Source organism: Mesoplodon densirostris, chromosome 4 (assembly GCF_025265405.1).
Source record: "Mesoplodon densirostris isolate mMesDen1 chromosome 4, mMesDen1 primary haplotype, whole genome shotgun sequence".
Classification (NCBI taxonomy): domain Eukaryota; kingdom Metazoa; phylum Chordata; class Mammalia; order Artiodactyla; family Ziphiidae; genus Mesoplodon; species Mesoplodon densirostris.
In genome coordinates this window covers 14,208,027-14,232,495 of record NC_082664.1, presented here as the reverse complement: position 1 = coordinate 14,232,495, position 24,469 = coordinate 14,208,027, and the positions used below count along the sequence as shown (strand labels likewise).

Sequence of the window (24,469 nt, the reverse complement as noted above, 5' to 3'; positions counted from 1 at the left end):
CCACGTGCAGCGGAGCAACTGAGCCCCGTGCGCCACAACTACTGAGCCTGTGCTCTGGAGCCCGTGAGCCACAACTACTGAGCCCTCGTGCCACAACTGCTGAGGCCCGCGCACCTGGAGCCCATGCTCTGCAAAGGGAGAGGCCACCACAATGAGAGGCACACGCACCGCAACGAAGAGTAGCCCCTGCTCACCGCAACTGGAGAAAGCCCGTGCGCAGCAGCTAAGACCCAACCCAGCCAAAAATAAATAAATTAAATAAATAAATAAATAAGATCAATTTTCAAAATGGTGCACATGAACCATATTCATTTGTCAAAACCCAGAAATGTATACCAAGAAGAGCAAATTTTATTGTATGTAAATTATACCTCAATTTAAAAAATTAGGGCCATAAAGTAAGAATCATGAAAATATGTTTAAACATGAATATTATAAAGAAGAAACTTTCAGATTCAACATGGATTTTCTTAATGCTTTTTTGGTTATTTTGCACAAATGTATTTACTTATCAAAGTTAATGCTTCCTTTTTAGAAAAGTCCCATATTTCTGAACAGCAATATAAAGCTTCTAAGGCATTTTTCAAAATGCACACATTTTTGATACATCTTATACTACATCATCTAAGCACCCTGTTCTTAAATTTTATAGAAATAGGCTATTTGTTTATGAATGCTTTATTCTTAAGTGTTAGAAGTTTTTCTATCCTTGCTGGAAGAGCATGTGATTTAACCGCACATCACTACTTAACATGAAGCTTTGTGAGTGTGTGTATGTATAAGTTTGGTTAACATAAATTTTATGAATTAAAAAATAAGTATGTGAAATGTCTGTGGAGTTTCCAACTGAAGATGGCCAATGGACAATAAAAATTTTACTGTAGTCAGATTATTAAAAAAATTCACAATCATTTTAAAAGATACAGCTTTAAAAGAACAGTCAATTCAATACTTCATTTCCTGGCCATGTCACGTGACTGAACTTAACACGCACAAAAAGTTGAACAGATAATTTAGAGAACAATATAGCACATCAAAATGACTGCACAGAAATTTTTAGAAGACTTGTTTTCAAAAGCTAGTTCCCTTAGTGTTAGTTTATAAATCATTGACTGTCTGACAGTTTAAAGACAATCATGCTTCGAACCTAAATCTAGATTAGACAAATAGAACCTTGTTATTTACATTCAGCAGGCTTTCCTTATTCTTAAATTTCGCTCTACCTTCATTTACCATAGGAGGCCTGCTTCAGTATTCTGGCAAGCAAAAAACTAGATATCTTATAAATGACAAAAACTTAAACCATGACAGCAAGGCAAACATTCCAGCTTCCAAAGTGCTACCAAAATTATTTTGGTATTTGTTGATATATTTTAAATTATATCTTCCATGCAAGATATAACATAGTTTTTAATAGTCACAAGTAATATTCCCAAGGATCAGATTTCAATTTGATGTAAGAAAATACAGCAGCACTTTGTTCCTCCTAAGTCATAACCTGACTTTTCCACTGCAATTCTATTGTCACCTCTGCAATTAATTCTACTGTGAGAAAGTACTTTATCGACACCCTTTCCTTTTTTTATTTTCCAGGCTACATGCTGCTAATAGTGCCAATTTGGTTTCTATTAGCACTTAAGTGTAGCAGCCTTGAATCAAATATCGGTTTGCAATAATCTGTGCTTACAGCTATAAACTTTCACAGGGCTGCTGCAGAACTCATTTTTCAAGAATAATCCCACTTTTAAAAAATGTTAATTTTAATTCATGATGAACTATCTAATTTAATGCCATGCACACTGGAAACCAAAGAAACTTAGTCCATCCTGTCTTGGCCCATCCTTCCTCTATTTCAGTTTCAACTGTGTTTTTTTCCAACACAGCCATGCTCCAACCCCAATTCTGTGATTTAGAAGAAAGAGGTCCAGGAGTGCTCTGGAGGGACTTACAGGCACTAGAACTCTATAGCAACATGCTCCCCTGTGACCCTTCCTTTTCTTATTTCAAAGGTGAAGAGTGTAACCCATTCCCCTGAAGCCAGGTTGAGCAATCATGACAAGGGTATGAGCAAAATTATGCTGCCATGTAAAAAGGTACAGATCATTTGTGCCTCTTAAACATAATTGTTTTTATAATGCTTCCTGAACATTAAAATTTTTATTTTATTTTAAAATGATTTCACAATCCAAAGCTTCAAAAATAGACAACTTTCATATTCATAATCACTAATTTTTAACATTCTGCCACATTTGTTTCCTGTCTTATTCATACACTCATATACACACACGTTACTTATTTTTTTCTGATTTAACTCAGAATAGTTCGCACACATCACGAGTCCTTACACCTTAGTATTTCAGTGTGTTTTTCCTAAAAATTCTCTTAAGTAACCTCAGTATAGGTATCAAATTCAGAAAGTTCAATATTGATAAAATACTTTAATCTATGGTCCCTATTCTGACTTGTCAGTTGTTTGATGTACTTTGTGATGGCTAATTTTATGTGTCAACTTGGCTGGACCACAGAGCGCCCAGATATTTGGTCAAACACTATTCTGAGTATTTCTATGATGGTGTTATGGGGTAAGATTAATATTTAAGTTGGTGTACTTTGCCCTCCATAAAGGTGAATGCACAGCAACGCTCCATCATCAAACGGAAGTGACGTACATGAGACTGGGACAGAGCAGGCACTGAAGGCACAAATATGTTCCCTGAAGAAGTGGCCCAATTGCCTGCAGTCCCCACTCCTGCCACACCGCCTTCTCTCTCCCAGCCTGCATCTGTGGCCTCATGGGGAGTTCCCTAAGATCAGGAGACAGAAAAGACAAGACTCAGGCCTGGTTTACAGATGGTTCTGTCCAGTACGGATAGTTACAACACTATAGCTCTTTTCTGGGACATTCCTGAAGGTCAGTGGTGAAGAGACCATGTGACCAGCTACAGCCATGAAGACTGTAATTATCATGAGAATTTCTCCCTTGTTATCTTATTAGTAATATATTTGTGTGTGTGTGTATAAAACAAGTGTCTTTTATTCTCTTCCCTCTCTTATCCCCTTATCATGTAACATATAAAGTATTAAATATATTTCATAGTATTTAAGTTACTGGATATCAAGGAGAAGAGTAAACATCACTCCAGGACTTTGAAGCCTCTTCTGAGGAGAGGGTTATTGTGTTTTCCATTGTACACAAGATAGTTGTAAAATGTTAGCTGGAAGTATGATCTTATTATTCTGTTTATTTGGAGATTAAGTAAGGTTTAAGGAGATGCATATATGTGCCCAGATATCTGATCATTCAAACATTATTCTGGGTGTTTCTATGATGATGTTTTTGATTAACATTTAAATCTATGGACTGTGAGTAAAGCAGATTGTCCTCCATAATGTGGGTGGGCCTTATTCAATCAGTTGAAAGCCTGAATAGAACAAAAGACCAGGCTCCCACAAGGAAGAGAGAATTCTCCAGCACACTGCCTTCGACTGGAATTGGAACATTGGCTCTTCTGGGTTTCAAGGCTGTCGGCCTACCCGGTAGATTTTAGATTTGCTAGCTTCCACATCATACGAGCCAATTCGTTATGGTACTCTCTTTCTATATTTATATGCATCCTATTGGTTCTGTTTTTTTGGAGAACCCTAATACATCCTTTAATAGCATTTTTTTTCTTGCATACAAAGTCCAGTATAGAATCACATATTGCATTTATTTTATCATGTCTCCTTAATCTTGTTTAATCTCGAAGACATTCTCAACCTTTGTCTTTTATAACTGACTTTCTTTGAAGAACAGATGTGTTTGTTTAAATAGAATTTTCAGTTTGACTGAAATTTCCTCATGATTCAAGTTATGCATGACCAGCTAGAATACTACTCAAATTATGTGTGCTTCTCAGGGTAACACAACCAGAAGCATACAATGTCAGTCTGTTCCTCATTGGTGACGTTCTTTTTCGATCACTTAGTCAAGGTGCTGTCCAGTTTCTCCTTTATATAGGTACTAATCAGGGCCATTAAAGTACCCTATTCCTCATCAAACTCCTGCACCTAAATTTAGCATCCATTGATGAGTCTTGCCTGAACCAATCTTTACTATAATGATTACAAAATAATAATTTTCCAACTTTTCCACTCCTTCCATGTTTATCAGTCAGCACTGTACTGAGAAGAATCCTCCCTTCTTCCTATCTATCACCAGACTATTCATAGATGACTATTTTTCCAATGACCTAAACTTCATTCTTGCCCTTAATTATTTTGATGCACAAATTGACCCATATTTGGTCAGTGAAAGCAGCTTCAAACTGGCTTCTCTGTCCTTCTGACATGACTCCTTCATTTTCTTTTCTTTCTTTTTTAAGCACTTCCTTGCTTTCTCTTAAGTAGCCTTGATTCCTTTTAAGGGGAAATGATATTAGAAACCAAGATCTGGGTGCCAGGTGTGTTCATTGCTACTGGAATATCTTGCCTTCTAGGCTCTTTCATGAACAGAGCTAGGATATGCATGTTTATATCATTTTATATATATTAAATCTGCTATACAAATACTTATGCTGTATGTATATGAACTTACACTGTATACAAGGCTTATGTTGTATACATATGTTATATGTGTGTTTCAAAACATCATAAGGGATTCTTCATTCAGCTGGTGTATAACCATTTGCTTACAATTTCCTAATGAAAGAATTATTTGTATGTGAAATTATTTGATCTTATTTCTTATTTACTGGCTTAAGTCACCATAAATGAACCAAAAGGCATATGGTCAACTCACCCAGAAAAATAAGAATATGATAAGTACAACAGTAATGATCTAACTATGAATGATGAAACCCAAATATTACAATGTTGAACCAATGGAATGTGAAGTACATCAGTAACCTCCATGTCTCTAGATAATCTGCCATGCTATCACTAAGCCACCTCTCATCAAACAACCTGTGTGCTCACCTCCCTGTGTCTACCCAAGAAACATCAGAATGTCAGCAGCTAGAGGATACCTGGTAGCAGCTGAAGCAGAAAAAGAGGCTGAGTAATTTTTTGTTGTTGTTGTTGTTTTTTGCAGTACGCGGGCCTCTCACTGTTGTGGCCTCTCCCGTTGCGGAGCACAGGCTCCGGACGCACAGGCCCAGCAGCCATGGCCCACGGGCCAAGCCGCTCTGCGGCATGTGGGATCCTCCCGGACCGGGGCACGAACCCGCGCCCCCCACATTGGCAGGCGGACTCCCAACCACTGCGCCACCAGGGAAGCCCGAGGCTGAGCAATTTGAGGAGTCAGGTCCCATACCTCTTTCCCACCACCTTTTATGCTTGGAAATAAATGCTTGGATTTGAAAATGTTTACATGGTGTGTGCTGTTTCTTAGTTCTGCTCCTGCATTCTACATCTCAAAGAACTAGATTTTTGCTGTGACCTCAAGTAAAATTGAAAATAACTCTAAAATTGGGAACAAACACGAACACATACTTATGGTCTAAGCCTACTTATGCAATACAAATTACAAATAGTTATATCAACAATATAATTTAAGGCTTATAAAATGTTCCTCTATCTGTGGCCCTCATCTTTGTTTCAGTATCAGCTCTCTAACTAAATACTAAGTGTTCATCATCAGCACTTTTCCCCGGTCTGTTTGGATGAAACCCATTGTCCAGCATATTCCTCAGGAAGACTACTTGTGTAAGGTATTCTCTGAGTTCTTGAATACTCAAAACTTTTCTATAGCTTTAATCTTGAAGCCGAATATAATTCTTGATGTGCACTTTCTTTCCTTATGTTTCTTTTTTTTTTTAAAGTTGCTCCAGTGTTGTCTTGGTCGCTTTTGAGAAGTCTGATGTCAGCTAATTGTCCTACTATTGTGCAAATTATTTCATCTTTTGGCCTGGAGCTCTGAGAATGTATCTTTAAAGTTTAATAGTATCACTGGGATATGTCTCAGAGCTGATCATTATATCATTATTAATTTCTCCCAGTACCCATTTCAATATGTAGACTCAAGTCTTCTTTTATTTTTGGAATTACGTTCCTTAGATAGTTTATTTTCCTTCTTTAAGAAATCCAGTTACACATGTTACAACTTTGTCTGTCTTGCACTTCAACTACTTTCTCTCTGGCCTCTTTTTCTTTCTGTATCTAACTTTAAAATTTTTGTTTCCCTGGTTTTCTTTAATGGCTCTTATTAAATTTTCACTTGACTCTATTCTTCCTTGAGGACTTTGTTATTTAGTCTTCATTTCTGATATGATTGTCTTCTCCTTCACTTTTTTCCCCCTGAATTCAATCAACTCTCACTGCATTTCCTTCTTGGTTTTTTGCCCATTTCTTTCTTAGTTTTTGAATCTCTGATTCAAGTGGGTTTTTTTCAACATCACCTACTGCTTTTCTAAAGATATTTATTCGGTTGGAAGTATTGCATTCCTGCTTTTCTTCTGCATAATTTAGGGGAGAATTTGCACCACCTGGAATGTTTGATTTGTATTTTGTTTTCTTTTTACAGCAGTTTTATATTACATTTTTTTCTATTTCTAGGTATTTGGATACAAGCTTCCTAGTATAAGAGGGTCCTATCAGTTTAGTGAGGTTCACTTTGTTTCATGGATGATGGGGTGGGATGCTGGGTAACTTTTATTTCTGCAAGATCTGTAATTTTCTCCTTTTCTTTTTTTCTCTTCACTGGCCACATTCCCAGGGTGCCCACCCCTTCCATATTTATTCTCCTCTAGACATGATGCTTCTTTAATGCTGCCACTTCTGATCCTGCTCACTTTCAAGCCCTTTTCCTTCGCCAAAGCTGGGAGCTACCAAGTCCCAGGATGGGAATAAGTATTTTGGCACATGCTGTTGACACGTTCTCTTTTGAGGCTGACTGTGGCCTGTGTTTTGTCTAAGTTTTCTGTGCCTCTCTCTTCTTTTTTTCAAGAGTCTCTTAAGACTACCCGCTCCCACTCTATGCCCCTATAGGATTGCTGCAACAAGAGCTCCACTGGAACTTGCTGCTCTTTTCTTTCCCTACTTAGACGTCACCTGAAGATTATGGTATTCTCCACCTCTCAGCAAAGCTGAAGTTATGGGTCACAGGTGGTTTGATTTGAGCTCATTGATACGGGGTTTTTTGAGGGGTGGTGGGGGGAGGGTGTATATGGAGATTTAGAATCAGGCCAACTGTCATTACCAGACCTGGAATATGTATCCTTGTTCATTGTTAAAGTATCATTTCTGGAGTTTCAAAAAAACAACAAAAAATCCACAAGGCAAACAAAGTTTCAAGCTAGGTCTGTGAGTCTCTTAGAGCAGGGGTCCCCAACCCCTGGGCTGCGGACCAGTAGCAGTCTGTGGCCTGTTCGGAACGAGGCCGCACAGCAGGAGTTGAGCGGTGGGCCAGCGAGCGAAGCTTCATCTGCTGCTCCCCATCGCACGCATGACCACCTGAACCATCCCCCCTGCCCATCCATGGAAAAACTGTCTTCCACAAAACCGGTCCCTGGTGCCAAAAAAGTTGGGGACCGCTGTCTTAGAGGATGTCACAAAAGTTTAAAACCCTCCAATCTCATCTCTGCTTGATCCTTAATGCAAAGCTAAATGCCACTAGCCCTTTTCTCTTAAAAAATCGTGGATTATTTGCAGCTTCATAGTCTTAAAAGTTTCTGAGAGGCCTCATAAAAGGCTTTCCTTTTTAGTTTTATTGCTCAGAATCATCTAAATTATATTACAGCAACATAGTACCCCCCAGTGGCTTAAAACAACCACTTATTTCTCACTTATTCTACATGTCCATCACGGGTTACCTAGGGTTCTGTTCCATGTCTTCTTTACTATGATACCCAGGATCACAGAGAAGCCACCATCTAGAGTACTGAGAGATGATGAAGCAGTGGGAATAAAATCTTTGAAGGGTGTCACACTGGCAATTAAATGCGCCAGCCCTGAAGTCTTACACGTAACCTCTGATCAATTTCCTTGTCCAGAACTAGTCAAATGACTCTACCCAAGCACAAATGGACCTACCTGTGCCACAGGAGAACCAGAAATCTGTATAATAGAGGCTTCATCTTAAACCTGAAACATTCCTAAATATTTCCATTAACTGAAATAAGGAAATGTACTTCCTAGCATGTGAAAACTATTTAGATTGTATTAAAATCAAAGAAATCGTGTTCTAATGAAATTTAAATAACATGTAGTAAATCCAAATATATGAGAATAAAGACACTGTCAAATATATGTAATATTTTAGTTGGCCAAGTGACAGAAACTAAAATGCTTTAATTAGAGTTCCCAGAAAACAATTTAGCTGAGGCCAAAGCAAGCTATTGCCAACTTTAAATTATGGAAGATGACTGTATCCATAATACCCTAATGAATAGAATTTGTATGGATTTTAATAAAGGGAACAATGAACACATGCACAAACAGGCTTATGTTTTTTATACTCAGATGTCTATGTAAATATATATTTAGATGTTATTAATTATCTGCTTACTTAGCACAAATACATCAGCATACCTGAAGAGGTAGTAAACACAAAGTAAGGTATTTATTTAATTTGTATTTATCGTCATTCCCTAATTTGGGCTATACACCTGCAAAGTAAAAAGGCAAGTTTTAAAGTAGCTATAGTATCTGAACAATAGTACATTGATAAGCATAACCATTAAAAAAAAAAGTTCAAGGACATCCATAGTGAAAGATTAACCACAGAAAAGACTTGTTCACTCTTTGTTGTATGTCAGTAAAAGGGAATTTTAAAGGAATATTACAAGAATAAAAAATTGAACACCCATAGGTTCCTCATGGGAAATGACATAAAAAATTCAATTTTGCTTTCCCATTATTTGCTTTATTATTGCCTTCCATTTTCTATAACTATTAAAATGTGGATGAAAAACATACTAGCTTTTAAAAAGTAGCTTTCCACTTTACTAAGCTAGCTTCATTTATGATATTGAAATTGACTCTGAAAATAATGGGAGAATAAAAAATATTAAGATTTCACAAAGAAAAGAACAGTAGTCAACAGCTAAGCCAAAAAGTATATCTATAAAAATACCATCTTAATTAAAAAAATAAAACCCAGAGTATACTTTAAAATGTTTATTCCACAAATATCTAACCAGTTCTAATTACATATAGGCACTGTATAGAGCTGTCTAGAACAGCAGTGGCCTAGAATTTCACTGTGTAGGTTAGAATCCAGGCAGCATTTACTAGCTGTGCATTCTCAGACAAGCTGCCTAACCCCTCTCTCTGTACCTCTCTACCTTCATCTGTAAAGTGAGGGTATTAATACTACTGGCCTTATAGGATTTGCTGTGGGGATACAAAGAGTTAAAATATTAAAAATTCTTAGGAAAGGCAGTGTTTGACCCAAACCAGATATTGTACAGATAATAAGATAATGAATGTACTACATCACTTAGAATGATGCCACATAGATAGTAAGTGCACAATATACATTAACTGTTGCTGTAATTCACTGAACAGAAATCATTTATTGACTTCCAATTTCAAGATGGTAAAGACCTTCCTATATCCTAGTCTTCCAAAAATAAAAATTCTCCCAAACAATAAGGTAAACAAGAAACCTATCACACATATGAGAACATAATCAAGACATTTTAAGATCCAAAAAATCTTTAAGAAAAAGCCACAAGATCTAGAAAAACGGACTAGGCACATCATGCTCAAGACGATAGTTGAACGAAAGTCCCATGAAGACAAGTACAGAGTAGCTGAGAGTAAACAATCCAGATGGAAGAGGACAGAGGGTTCCAGAAGGAATGTCTTCTGGACAAAAGTAGAGCTCATAGGTTATCTCAACTACAGAAAACCATACAGAAAAGTAATTAACAGAGCTGTTAAAACAAGTGGGAACACTTAGAGACTCAAAGAAAAGTAAATAAATGGAGAGATTGGGGTAATTTAGCTCCAGGAAAAACAAAAAATTTATACAAGGAAGGAAACAAAAACATAATATACTTGGCTCAGCTATGGATGTTTACATAGCCATTAAAGATTGAATATGGATTCAACCAGAATTGTAATACAACTTCATTAAAATAGATGAGCAAAGAAATAAAGGAGGTCTAAAATTGATGACTCAAGAGCTGTAAAATGTCATTTTAAATTGGTAGACAACATTAGAACAAAGCAGAATCCAGAAATGGAATGGCAGATAAGGGTCAGCGGCTGCTGATTTTGTTTTATAGTGCTATTTGACTAAGTATTTACATGGGTTATTTTTGATAAAAATTTTAAAATACAGAATATTCGTGGAGTCCTCTCTGTGGCAGATACTATATGCTGGTCCACATACCACCACTCTCAACCACCATTTTCCTTGTCTTGAGAGGTTGAGAATAAATATTCAATTTCACAGCCTCCCTTGCAGAAGGATGGCCACATGCCACCGTATGGCCAAAACCAAAACATACAAAAAAGAAGAGGATTTCAAATCCTACATAGGAAGAAAACACCTCACAAACAGAAAGTGTTATCCTCTTGCCCCATATTCCTATCTGAATGTGGATAGGCAACATCAGTAGTCAACACTGAGGACAAAAGTCACATACTGCAGTCAGCAGAGCAGAAAGACAGAAAGAGCCTGGATTCTTGGCGTGGGGTACCTGACTCCAGACTCCTTGTTATGTAGGGTTTTTTTAAATTTAAATCCTATTTATTTAAACCACTGTAGTTGAGTCTTCTCTTACCAGTTATTATAATAGGTCCTGGGAACCAGTTTTCTCATGCCAATTATTACTATGATAGGCACTGGGGAACAAAGATGAAGAAAACAGCTCCCCAAAAGCTTACTATCTAATAGAGTAAACATTACCAATAAACAACTATAATACCAAATAAAATGCACTACTGCCAAAATGTGGAGAAGTCAGAGGAAGGAGAGATCATATCCAGCTGAAACATGAGGAAAGGCTTCTCCTGACTTCTATGGGCCCTGCAGAACTGAGGGAGTTTTAACAAAAATGTACATTCCATATTAAAGAAATACCACAAAAAAACAACCCAGAAACAGACTCACAGATATAGAAAACAAACTTGTGGTTACCTAAGGAGAGAGGGAAGGGAGAAGGGACAAATTAAGGGTGGGTATGGGATTAACAGATAAAAACTACTATTTTATACTATGTATAAAATAGGTAAGCAACAAGGATATACCTTAGAGCACAGGGAATTATACCCAGCATCTTGTAGTAACCTATAATGGAATATAATCTGCAAAAATTACTGAATCACTATGCTGTATACCTGAAACTAACACAGTATTGTAAATCAACTATACTTCAATTTTTAAAAAAAGAAAAGATAAGAAAAAAAAGACATAGCACAGTAAATGTGCAGGGAAGGTACAGAGAATTTTCAAGGAAAGCAAGTGCTTCTGAGCTCAAAGACCTAGTTTCAAATCTCAACCACATAATTTACCAGGTTTGTCACCTTGGAGACTGTATTGTATTTGTTATATATATTTATGTATATATAAATTATATATATTTATGTATATATAAATTATATATATTTATGTATATATAAATATATATATAACTGGCAAAGGATACTCTCCACAATTCATATTCATAAAGAACTCCTACATAAAAGTAAAGAAAGATAAACTACCCAACAGAAAATCAGGCAAAAGACACAAACAAGCACTTCATAGAAAAAGAAATCTAAAAAGCCAATAAACTTATGAAAAATGTTCAACCTCATTAGTAATGAGGGAAATGTAAATTTAAAATCACAGTGAGACCACAGTAAGATTCACACTTCCCATACTGCCAAAGATTTTTTTTTTTAATCTGACAAAATCTGCTGGGCAAAATGAAGAACAAACAGATTACTTATACACTGCTGATAAGAGTATAAATTAATACAACAATTTTGAAAAAAATCAGTATTATACTTGACTTCCAGGTATATAGCTTAAAGAAACTCTTATACATATGTACCAGGAAAAATGTAACCAAAAAATGCTCATAGCAATAATGCTTTTAATAGGAAAAAGAAATCAACTTAAGTGTTCATTGACAGTAGAATAATTGTGTTCTTTATACATGCAATAGTTTAAAGCCATAAAAATGAATGAAATATACCTACATGCAATAACATAGATCAATTCAAGAACAAAAGGCCAGGTGAAAACACTCAAGTTGCAGAGGAATGAATATAGCAGGATTTTATGTTTACATTGTTTAGAGATCTACATATATGATAAAACTACAGAAAGCAAGAGAATGATTAACACAAAAATCAAGATAATGATTACCCCTCTTAAAAGGAAGGGTGGAATTGGGGAATAGACTCTAAGGTACTTCAAAAGGAATATTCTTTTTCATAAACTAGGTGATAGATTCTTGGACAACTGTAGCATTATTCATGGTACTTTACATATATTTTATATATTTTTTTAGTGTATTCCATAGTTTAAATAATTTTTTTAACTACATAGAATACACTTTGGACCAGACTCATCCTTAACCACAGTAAAAAACCAGAAAAGACAGAAAATGATGCAGATAATTTGAGACAGAAAGAAAGTGACTGAAACAAATATAAATCTTTTAAGTCAACTAAGCCCGGTTTTGTTACAAAAAATAAGGAAGGTGGAATTCACTCCATTGTACATGTTCTCAAATATCGGAGTATCTGTCATGTTCCAGAAACTATTCTGGGTGATTAGATGCAAATGTGAAGAAAAGACAGAATCCCTGTCCCCAGAGAACTTTAATGCCAATAAGGAGTCCAAAGCAATAGGGGAATAAAAACGTTTCAGATCAGCCAACGGGAAGATAAAAACTCAACAAGAAATGTTAAGCAGAGTAGAGGCCCAACCCAACACAGAAACATCAGAAAGATTTTTCAATTCTGCTCTAACAACACTCAGAAACCCAAAAGAGAAGAAAATTTACTTTGGAAAGTTCTATTTTGGAATTCTAAAAGATAATTTTCATGTTGACTTACAATAATACATGATGGTCTCAAAAGCTTATCATCACTTCTGATAAGGTACAGCAATGCTCACACTAATCTAGAGGCCACTGTTCAGGAAATACAGCCACCCAGAGTTCAAATACAAGCCCCCAGCTGGAACAGACCTCAGAGAGCCCTCTCAGATTTGAGGAAAGTAGCTCATCACAGCACCTTCACTTCCCGAAAGACAACATAATTCTCAGAGCCTCAACCAGATAATTTTAACTAAAATCAGACAGCAGAAAAGCAATGAAATGCATTGAAAGCATCAAGAAGGGAAACAAGAGAAGAAAAGAAACATGGGAAGAAAAAGAAAGTACTATAAAAGTAAACAGTAAATATAAAAGGCACAGCAGTCTAAGGCATTGAGTATGAGAACACCAATAGTCTCACATACCTTCAGCATTGCTGTCAAAACACAGCACAATAAATGTGGTTCATGGTCATTTTTAAAAAGGTTAAATTATAACCAAAATATTCTGTTTAAGAAGTTAGGGACACAGGGCATGTAATCACAAGAAATGCAGCATAAAGCACTCCTTTTAAACAGAGAAAAACAATCCAATTTAAAAAAAATGTTTTTAAGTAAGGGGGTAAATGATAGGACAGAGAATTTCACAGAAGAGGGAAACTAAATGGTCAAGAAATCTAATTTTTTTTTGTTTTGCCTCATTTTTATTTATTGTTTTCAAGAATTCTACTAAACCTATCAGCATTCAGGGAAATGATAATCCAAAAAGAGAGATTATTTTACCCCATCAAATCAGTTTAAAAACTTAAAACCAAAAGTTGACAAAGTAACATGAACCCTCGTGTCCTGTCAGTGGGAATATGAACTGGCACAATCAACTTGGAAAGCAGCTTGACAATAGTGAATAAAATGAAAGCTGTGCATACCCACAACTCAGTGATTCTATTCCTAGGTATACACTATAGAGCAGGGGTCCCCAACCCTCGGGCCATGGACTGGTACCGGTCTGCGGCCTGTTAGGAACCGGGCGGCACAGCAGGAGGTGAGTGGAGGGCAAGCGAGCGAAGCTTCATCTGCCGCTCCCCGTCGCTCCCCATTGCTCCCCATCGCTCCCCATCGCTCCCCATCATTCGCATTGCCGCCTGAACCATCCCCGCCCCCGACCGTGCAAAAACTGTCTTCCACGAAACCGGTCCCTGGTGCCAAAAAGGTTGGGGACCACTGCTATGGAGAAACTCTTGCACATATGTATATGGACACATAAACAATGCCACAGTAAACATGACAGTAAAAAATTAAGACCCTAAATGCCCATTAACAGGACAATGAATAAAGAAAGTATGATATAATCATACAGTGGAATACCATAGAGCAATCAAAATAAATTAATAAAAGTTACAGATGTCCATACAAACAACTCTCACTTGTAATGGTAGCAACGAAGAATATATATAATATGGATAATAAGGATCTGTATATGTTTACTAAAGATGTGTATATCATGTGATATCATTTATGTAAAGAGAAAGACATGCAAAATATTATTATGTACTGTAATTTATGTACATATACTTATGTTGTCAAAGTATAGAAACATAATTGTGATGCAAAAACTACATTCAGGGTAATGGTTACTTTTGGAAAGAAAGACAAAGGGGAGATGACATCAAGAAGGATACATGAGGCTTCAACGGAATTAGTAACAATTTCTTGGAAAACAGATAGGAGCCCAACATCACAAAATGTTAAGATTAGATAGCAGTAGTTGGTAGGTTAATGGGTGTCTGTTCTCTGCACATATCAGAAAAGATCCATGCTTTTAAAAATGACCTCTTTAAAAACAAAAAACTAAAGTAACTGACAATTCCTAAAAAAAAACCAAAAGCATTCGCTTCTCTTCCTTGGCTCACCACCCTCGTTCCTCACCACCCCTTGTCCTTAACACCACCCCCGATGTGAAATACATAAATGAATAAATCAAGGTATGTTCTTCTCGGGCAGGGTGAAAAATCAGTCGTGAAAAAAGTATTAGGCAGGGCACAGTTTCTGCAGTGCAAATATCTAGGTTCGCACCCAGTTTTGCCACTTGCAAGATGTGTGAACTACAGCAAAGCCTTTAACCTTAGTCTCCTCTTCGTCTGTGACACAAAGACTGGAACAGCACTACTGTACAGGGTAGTTGATGATTTAACGAGAATGCACAGGTAAAGCACCAGCTGAATTACACTACTACTAATAGTAATCATAACTGAGTAAAAGGATAGGAAGTCTCAGGCCCTGTCTCAAAAGATCAGAGTGGTTTGTTCACAATCTTTTGAATGGTTTACAGGGGACATTGCTAAAAATAGCAGGGTCAAATGTCTTCTCGCAATGTCCACCTGAAACTAAAATGTTTCCAAAGAAATTACTGCACAGTTCTAGATCCATGCGGCTTGCTTAGCATTTCTTTTGAAAAGAGCAAATATATAGACTAGTACAGGTAAAAAAATATCACACAGTAGAACTAAAGAAAACGATCTTCCAATTAAAACATTATTGAAAAGAACGCCTATGCTGGGTAAGATGGTGGAAGAGTAAGACGCGGAGATCACCTTCCTCCCCACAGATACACCAGAAATACAGCTACACGTGGAACAACTCCTACAGAACACCTACTGAACGCTGGCAGAAGACCCCAGACCTCCCAAAAGGCAAGAAACTCCCCACATACCTGGGTAGGGCAAAGCAGAGAGATTCCCGCACAGAAGAGCGGTGCCGAGCGGCACTCACCAGCCCGAGAGGCTTGTCTGCTCCCCAGCCGGGGCGGGCGGCGCTGGAGCTGAGGCTCGGGCTTCGGTCAGAGCGCAGGGAGAGGACTGGGGCTGGCGGCGAGAACTCAGCCTGAAGGGGGCTAATGTGCCACAGCTAGCCGGGAGGGAGTCCGGGAAAACTCTGGAGCTGCCGAAGAGGCAGGAGACTTTTTCTTCCCTCTTGGTTTCCTGGTGCGCGAGGAGAGGGGATTAAGAGCGCCGCGTGGAGGAGCTCCAGAGACGGGCGCGAGTCGCGACTGAAAGCGCGGAGCCCAGAGACGGGCGTGGGACGCTGGGGCTGCTGCTGCCGCCGCCAAGAAGCCTGCGTACGAGCGCAGGTCACTGTCCACACCGCCCTTCCGGGAGCCTGTGCAGCCTGCCACTGCCGGGGTCCCGGGATCCAGGGGCCGCTTCCCTGGGAGAACGCACGGCGCGCCTCAGGCTGGTGCAACGTCACGCCGACCTCTGCCGCTGCAGGCTCGCCCCGCACTCCGTGCCCCTCCCTCCCGCCCGGCCTGAGTGAGCCAGAGTCCCCGAAGAGGCTGCTCCTTTAGCCCTGTCCTGTCTGAGCGAAGAACAGACGCCCTCTGGCGACCTACACGCAGAGGCGGGGCCAAATCCAAAGCTGAGACCCAGGAGCTGTGAGAACAAAGAGAAAGGGAAACCTCTCCCAGCAGCCTCAGAAGCAGCGGATTAAAGCTCCACAATCAACTTCATGTACCCTGCATCTGTGGAATACATGAATAGACAACAAATCATCCCAAATTGAGGAGGCAGGAGTCAGTGCTGTGCCTCTGAGGTGGGAGAGCGAACTTCAGGACACTGGTCCACAAGAGACCTCCCAGCTCCACATAATATCAAACGGCGAAAATCTTCCAGAGATCTCCATCTCAACACCAGCACCCAGCTTCACCCAACGACCAGCAAGCTACAGTGCTGGACACCCTATGCCAAACAACTAGCAAGACAGGAACACAACGCCACCCATTAGCAGAGAGGCTGCCTCAAATCATAAAAAGTCCGCAAACACCCCAAAACACACCACCAGACGTGGACCTGCCCACCAGAAAGACAAGATCCAGCCTCATCCACCAGAACACAGGCAGTAGTCCCCTCCACCAAGAAGCCTACACAACCCACTAAACCAACCTTAGCCACTGGGGACAGACAACAAAAACAACGGGAACTACGAACCTGCAGCCTGCAAAAAGGAGACCCCAAACACAGTAACATAAGCAAAATGAGAAGACAGAAAAACACACAGCAGGAGAAGGAGCAAGATAAAAACCCACCAGACCTAACAAATGAAGAGGTAATAGGCAGTCTATCTGAAAAAGAATTCAGAATAATGATGGTAAAGATGATCCAAAATCTTGGAAATAGAATAGACAAAATGCAAGAAACAGTTAACAAGGACCTAGAAGAACTAAAGACGAATCAAGCATCGATTAAAAGCACAATAAATGAAATAAAAATTACTCTAGATGGGATCAATAGCAGAATAACTGAGGCAGAAGAACGGATAAGTGAGGTGGAAGATAAAATAGTGGAAATAACTGCTGCACAGCAAAATAAAGAAAAAAGAATGAAAAGAGTTGAGGACAGTCTCAGAGACCTCTGGGACAACATTAAACGCACCAACATTCGAATTATAGGGGTTCCAGAAGAAGAAGAGAAAAAGAAAGGGACTGAGAAAATATTTGAAGAGATTATAGTTGAAAACTTCCCTAATATGGGAAAGGAAATAGTTAATCAAGTCCAGGAGGCACAGAGAGTCCCATACAGAATAAATCCAAGGAGAAATACACCAAGACACATATTAATCAAACTGTCAAAAATTAAACACAAAGAAATCATATTAAAAGCAGCAAGGCAAAAACAACAAATAACACACAAGGGAATCCCCATCAGGATAACAGCTGATCTCTCAGCAGAAACTCTACAAGCCAGAAGGGAGTGGCAGGACATACTTAAAGTGATGAAGGAGAAAAACCTGCAACCAAGATTACTCTACCCAGCAAGGATCTCATTCAGATTTGATGGAGAAATTAAAACCTTTACAGACAAGCAAACGCTGAGAGAGTTCAGCACCACCAAACCAGCTTTACAACAAATGCTAAAGGAACTTCTCTAGGCAAGAAACACAACAGAAGGAAAAGAACTACAATAACGAACCCAAAACAATTAAGAAAATGGGAATAGGAACATACATATCAATAATTACCTTAAATATAAACGGACTAAATGCTCCCACCAAAAGACACAGATTGGCTGAATGGATACAAAAACAAGACCCATATATATGCTGTCTACAAGAGACCCACTTCAGACCTAGAGACACATACAGACTGAAAGTAAGGGGATGGAAAAAGATATTCCATGCAAATGGAAACCAAAAGAAAGCTGGAGTAGCAATTCTCATATCAGACAAAATAGACTTTAAAATAAAGACTATTAGAAGAGACAAAGAAGGACACTACATAATGATCAAGGGATCAATCCAAGAAGAAGATATAACAATTGTAAATATTTATGCACCAAACATAGGAGCACCTCAATACATAAGGGAAATATTAACAGCCATAAAAGGAGAAATCGACAGTAACACAATCATAGTAGGGGACTTTAACACCCCACTTTCACCAATGGACAGGTCATCCAAAATGAAAATAAATAAGGAAACACAAGCTTTAAATGATACATTAAACAAGATGGACTTAATTGATATTTATAGGACATTCCATCCAAAAACATCAGAATACACATTTTTCTCAAGTGCTCATGGAACATTCTCCAGGATAGATCATATCTTGGGTCACAAATCAAGCCTTGGTAAATTTAAGAACATTGAAATTGTATCAAGTATCTTTTCCGACCACAATGCTATGAGACTAGATATCAATGACAGGAAAAGAGCTGTAAAACATACAAACACATGGAGGCTAAACAATACACTACTTAATAACGAAGTGATCACTGAAGAAATCAAAGAGGAAATTAAAAAATACCCAGAGATTCATAGGAGTTCCACAGGCAAAGCAAAATAAAGGAAAAAAAAAAAAAAAAAAAGACTTAGAGTCAAATGTTACATTTTTGTTGCTGATTTGTGGCATTGTCATCAGGCTTGGTCCCTGAAACCTACTATAAATTGCATCTTGATTATCCAGAAAAAAAAAAAAAAAAAAAAAAAAAAAAAAAAGAAAAGAACGCCTATTCCTTATGGCACACAAATATCAGATGACTATCCATCCCGTTCCCTTTGTCTTTTTCCTTTTTAGTTTCAGAATATAAAAAACTAACAAATCTATTTTCTGAACAAATTCATTTAGAGACAAATTTCCCTTCTGACCTGTACATTAGTGAACTGATGCGGTACTATGTTGACAATGCCTGCTGCTTATAACAGTATATTTCTACAGGGAATTCTGGATGAAATCTTTCTTTTTTTTAAATCTACACTGAAGTCCTACAGATCTCTTATTTAATCTTTAAAATCTTATTTGATTTTTGCATCTAATAATCATGGCCCACAATAGCAAATGTAGTATTATAAATAACAAATGGGTTAAATGGATCCCTTGGTCTGAGAAGAAACAGCCCTCACTTTAAAAATGTTTATGTTCTGAAAAGTTAGGCAAGAAAGAAGAACAAATTTTTATCAATAGAATACTTAATAATTATCATGTAAAGGGTCTTCATTTTCACCTACCCAGTTTCCTTAAGGATAACACCCATACTGTCAAATTCTTTATTTCAAAACCAGATACAAAACAAAGCACAAGCCAGATATTTGCAGGGTGCTAAAAAGTAGCAACAACTGAGCAGAAGATGGATTTTGACACTCTTGTTCCCAAAATCAATCAGGTTAATTCAGTACTGTACATTTAAGAATCAAATTTGTCTTTTCAATAGGTATGTGGAATTTAAGCCACACAGCACATAAAATACATCTTGTATATCAAAAAGGTAGAAAGTCACTTATACATTAAAATGATCCATTAAAAAAATTTTTGCAGAATCTTTTCACAGATACTCTTTTAAAAAAAGAAACCATGAATCATTTCAGATTCCAGACTTTTAACTATTCAGCAATATTAGAAAAAGTATTTATGAAAGACATTTCAATTTTCAAAAATCAATCAACATTATAAGCTCTGTGGGAGAAAGTGGTAACCTTATTACCTTAAACTTTAGTATTATTATAATATAAACCTGATCATTATTCAAATTTTCTAATTCTTATCTTCTTTTAAAACTGAAGATCAATATGATTCAAAAGTATGCACAGTATTCATAGTGGATAGAGGTGATATTCATCTACTGACTGTGTTTCTATTCTAAGTAAATTAATCCAATTAGTGGGTACCACTATGTATCACAAAAAAGAAATATGTGGTTTGTTGGAGACAGTCACAATTTGATGGGGAGACAAACAAGTATATAACTACAATGCAATATAACACATGTAATTAAAGAGAGGTAAAAGGAGTTAGGAACACAAGGAAGTAGCAAATATCTGAGCACGGAAACTGGAAAACTATCAGGGAAGACTTCAAAGAAGAGAAGATGGTAAAGTTTGAGCTGAGTCTTTAAAAGTACAGAGAAACTTCTGGGCTGGGGGGATAATGATAGCTGCCGGATTTCAAATCTCATTCACCCTAAAAAAAAACCCAAAAAAGACAAACAAACAAAAAACACAACACCATAAAACCAACAAAGAGGATTTAAAACCACATATGACCCATGCCTTCAGCAGCACCAGGGGACAAAGACTACTACAACCTTTAAAAGACCTGTAATTGAAAAACAGATCAAATTCGATAGAGTTGCCACCAACCCCACAGCAAGTCTGCAGGTTTAGAGACAGGGAGGGACACATAAGAGCCACTGAAAATGAGTAGAGGGGCACTCAGGGCTTAGACAAAAAAGACAAAAATCATCCCCAGAGAGGGTCCAACAATAAAAGCCAAAATACTACACGCAGGTCAGGACTCGGTACTTTAAAGTGCTGGCTAGGAAGGAGGCTTGAGAGTCAGTGGGATCCGACAGAAATCAGGGAAGCACAGCTTCTGAGGGCAAGCCAGACAGAGAAGGGGAGGCGCCCTTGGAAACAGGGCAGTGAAGGGAAAGGGGACAAGAGGGGAAAATTAAGGATCCCACAGAAACAAAAGAGAAACAAGAGCTCTCCCACCCCCTCCCTTAACACCATCCAAAAAGCACAGAGGAAGGTGCCATGGAATTCTCTAAGAAGGGAATGAACAGATGCAAGAAAGCAAAAAGCAGGGCACAGACACAGAAAACTACTGTTAAAAAAAAACAGAAAATGCTAATGAAAGCATATCAGCTGATAAACCCGTCCCCTTCCAAAAGAAAAGCCACAAAGCTGAAGAAAACAGTAACACAACACTCCGAACTGAATTAAAATCTTCACACAAGCATTTGAAACATGGAAAAAAAGCAAAACAAAAACAGTCCTGAAGCAGAAATACGAAAACTAGGAACAGAAATTAGCAAACAAACAACAACCAAAAAAGGAAGAAAGGAAACAAGAGTTGACTGAACTCAGAAAAGAAACAGAAACGAAAGTACACAGACATTTTTCAAATAAACGGTGAGGGGTGCATCCCCCAACAGTGAATCCCAGGAAAAGGAGAGGAACTTATTGACAAAGGGATGGGCACATTCATGGCACAACCTGTAGACTAGAGAACTCTCAGCAACCCCTATGGGCTGGCAGGTAGGGCCAGCTCACTGAGGACTTTGACGGACAAGCTACCTAAGGCCTATTGATTTCACCTCAAAGGTGGAGAGGCAGTATAATCAAGGAAGAAGAGAACCTGTTTTGGATTCAGATGAACTCAGTTTAGAACGCAAGTTCTACCATTTACTAAAGCTGTGGTGAGCAATTATTTTTACCCCTCTAAGCCCCTTATTTGTAATCTGTGATTGGGTGGGTGGGTGGGTGGATGGATGCATGAACAGTAGGTAGGCAGATGGATGGATGGATGGACAGACACATACACACACAACAACAATTGTACCTGTCTGAGCCTGAGTTCCTCCCAAAGACAGAGAATCAGAAAAGGACCTGTAAATAGGTCATTTCTTTGGAAAGAGAAGGACAAAGGAGGCTGAAACTGGAAAGGAGCTGGAGTCAATACAAGTGTACCTTATTGAGACGCTCACTGCTCTGGGCAACTGGAGATCAATCTTGCCAAGACTCTCTGAGGAATGACTGGAAAGCTCTTAGAACTGTCTGTGCAAAGACAGGGAAAAGCATTTCTCCACTGGCTCCTGCCCCCTCTGGTTAAGGGCTGCCCTAGGGGGAGCATTAACTTCCAGGTACTTCCAGGCTAAACAAGCCTCTGTGCCCTCCTACCTGTATCTCCTGCTGGGTGGACCTTGGAGAAGCCCTGGAGCAGAAAGGAAAAGATGTATACTTGAGGAAAAGTGAGTACACTTGAGGTAAGACACTGTTGGGGCAAAGTGAGTCAAGGCCTGCATGCAAGAGTATGAAGATGATGTGAGGCGGTGCTTCAGAGGCAACTGACAGAGTGCAACTCAGATCCCCTCCTGCTTCCATTAAATGTAAATCAGTCATTGAATATACATGTATCAAATCATCACTGTACACCTTAAACTTACACAGTGTTATATGTCAGTTATATCTCAATAAAGCTGGAAAATAAATAAATCGGTTATTGAGTCTTTTTTTGTTTTACTTTGTTATTGTATTTTATTTTTTTATACAGCAGGTTCTTATTAGTTATGTATTTTATACATATTAGTGTATATATGTCAACCTCAATCTCCCAATTGGTCATTGAGTCTTAAAGGATGAACTAATGTTGGTACTACTTAATAGTGACAGGGAGGAGCTTATCTTGAGCTCAAGGGCTTTACTAGGATTTTTCTTGTTACTTCTGACCTAGTGAACAATGCTCAAGAGGCATCTGCAGCAACGATAGTCCAACAAAGGCAAGGCAACTGAAGGCTAAGATCCATCAGAGCCTAAGGTCTAAATCATACAAGACAAGTAACATCCTGGTTGGTGGTCCATCTTTCTGGCCCCATGACCTATTAGCCATAACCTCAGAGCTCGGTGAGTCAGGGCACCCTGAATGCCACTCTGGCCCATGATGGCAATGACATCCACCTTGCCCCTGATGGTAAGTAACACGATGTGGCCTCTGTTATTCCACAACCCCATCATTTCTATGAATACTAGGGAACCCAGTTCCATGAAAGCATTTCCTATCAACCTCAGCCAGTTTCCCTTCAACAGTGCATTCTGTATTACCTTAGAGAATGAGACGTTTTCTTTGGACCCTCCTAAGGAACATGGTCTGAAAGTGTGTTCTCCAGTCTCACATGATAAATCCACTCTAATATCCTCTTGAGACTTCTGACCTAAATACTCTGCCAAAGCAGTTCTTGCATATTTATCTACTTTATTGTAGGTCATATTCATGTCCAAGCTTCAAGAAACCATCCCAGCAGTATATTAGGAGGAGGTTACCAGGGTATTAAATCCTGAGTTATGGATAGTGGTCCTATATTAATAAATTCTCCCCTGTCCAGTCTTATTATTCTGCCACTCCTGGTCCAATACCTTCAAGATCCAGCCCCCACCAAGCCCCCTGCATGCTCCTCCTGTTCCTATCAGTACATATTAGCCAGGACCTGGAATTATTTGCCTGAGTATCTTCTCCCTGATTAGATTATGCTGAGGTTGCGTCTATTTATTGTTCTGGAGGCAACAGAGATAAGGGATGGGACATATTCTAAGGAGAACGTGCATCATCTTGAGAGGCATCCACCTCAATGGGATCTTTGCATGGTCTCCAAACAAGAGAAGGCTGTTCTCATCTAACAAGGCATTGACTCTGCCTGTCCAGAGGATTCAGGGAAATTCAGGGGTTCAAGATTCTCAGGCTTATCCACCCAGATGTTCCCATATGAGATCTTAGGGTCCTACTCATTGGGGCACTGACTTTCGCCCTGAATACCTATCAAGAGTGTATAGGAGAGGCAGAACCATTATGAACCATATAGAATGAGTAACTTATATAGCAGTTTAACCTCACACAGGTATGGGAGGTAAACAGTCTATGTAAGACTGTTGCTTCTGCATCTAGAGCCGAGCCTGAAGACATCAGGGTAGACAGTTGGAAAGGAAAGATGGATAAGAGGTGGAACGGAGCAAAGAGAAACTGGAATCCCAAAGACAAGCTGGAACCCATGAAACCAAATAAGAACCCATGTCTGTCTCTCACTACCTATGTGCCTCCAACTTTGATGATGCAGGTAACTGCAGAAAAGTTCCACACACTGGCCCAGGATTCTAAGAAGCTGACAGAGGTGATCCAACAGGAGCTAAAGGAGCTGCAAGCCTGGCTAGAGCTGAGGCCTGGCTAAAGCGCTACACCAACACTATGACACAGCAGATCAACAACAATGTGTGGGAGTCTAGTGCCAACCTTCATATGTAAAAGAAATATGGCTGCTGCTTCGCTTCCACCTTTAAATCTCCCTCAAAATGTCCAGAGCCCAGAAGGGAGTTCAGGGAAATGGAATTCCAGTGTAGCTCAACTGACACAGTATAAACAAACCCCAAGAAGGTATAGAGCTCTACCGCCCTTAGGACAAAATCCTGGGCCTGCTTTTTTAGCATCATCTGTCCTATGGCTGCAGGCGATGAGGAGCTTCTCAAATGCTGCCA

General features: G+C 38.8%; 1 protein-coding gene across 2 annotated transcripts in view; it reads right to left on the bottom strand.

Annotated features, from left to right (window-relative positions):
* The window catches only part of RPS6KA5 (ribosomal protein S6 kinase A5), a 191,371-nt gene that overhangs the window by 146,067 nt on the left and 20,835 nt on the right, over positions 1-24,469 (bottom strand). The window contains exon 1 of one of the 2 annotated variants that reach the window (XM_060095728.1): positions 15,669-15,715. The exons of the other annotated variant lie outside the window; for it this stretch is intronic. The gene's annotated coding sequence lies outside the window, so the exon portion shown is untranslated. Of the gene's footprint in view, positions 1-15,668; positions 15,716-24,469 lie in introns of those variants that run through there. 2 annotated transcript variants of the gene reach the window in all.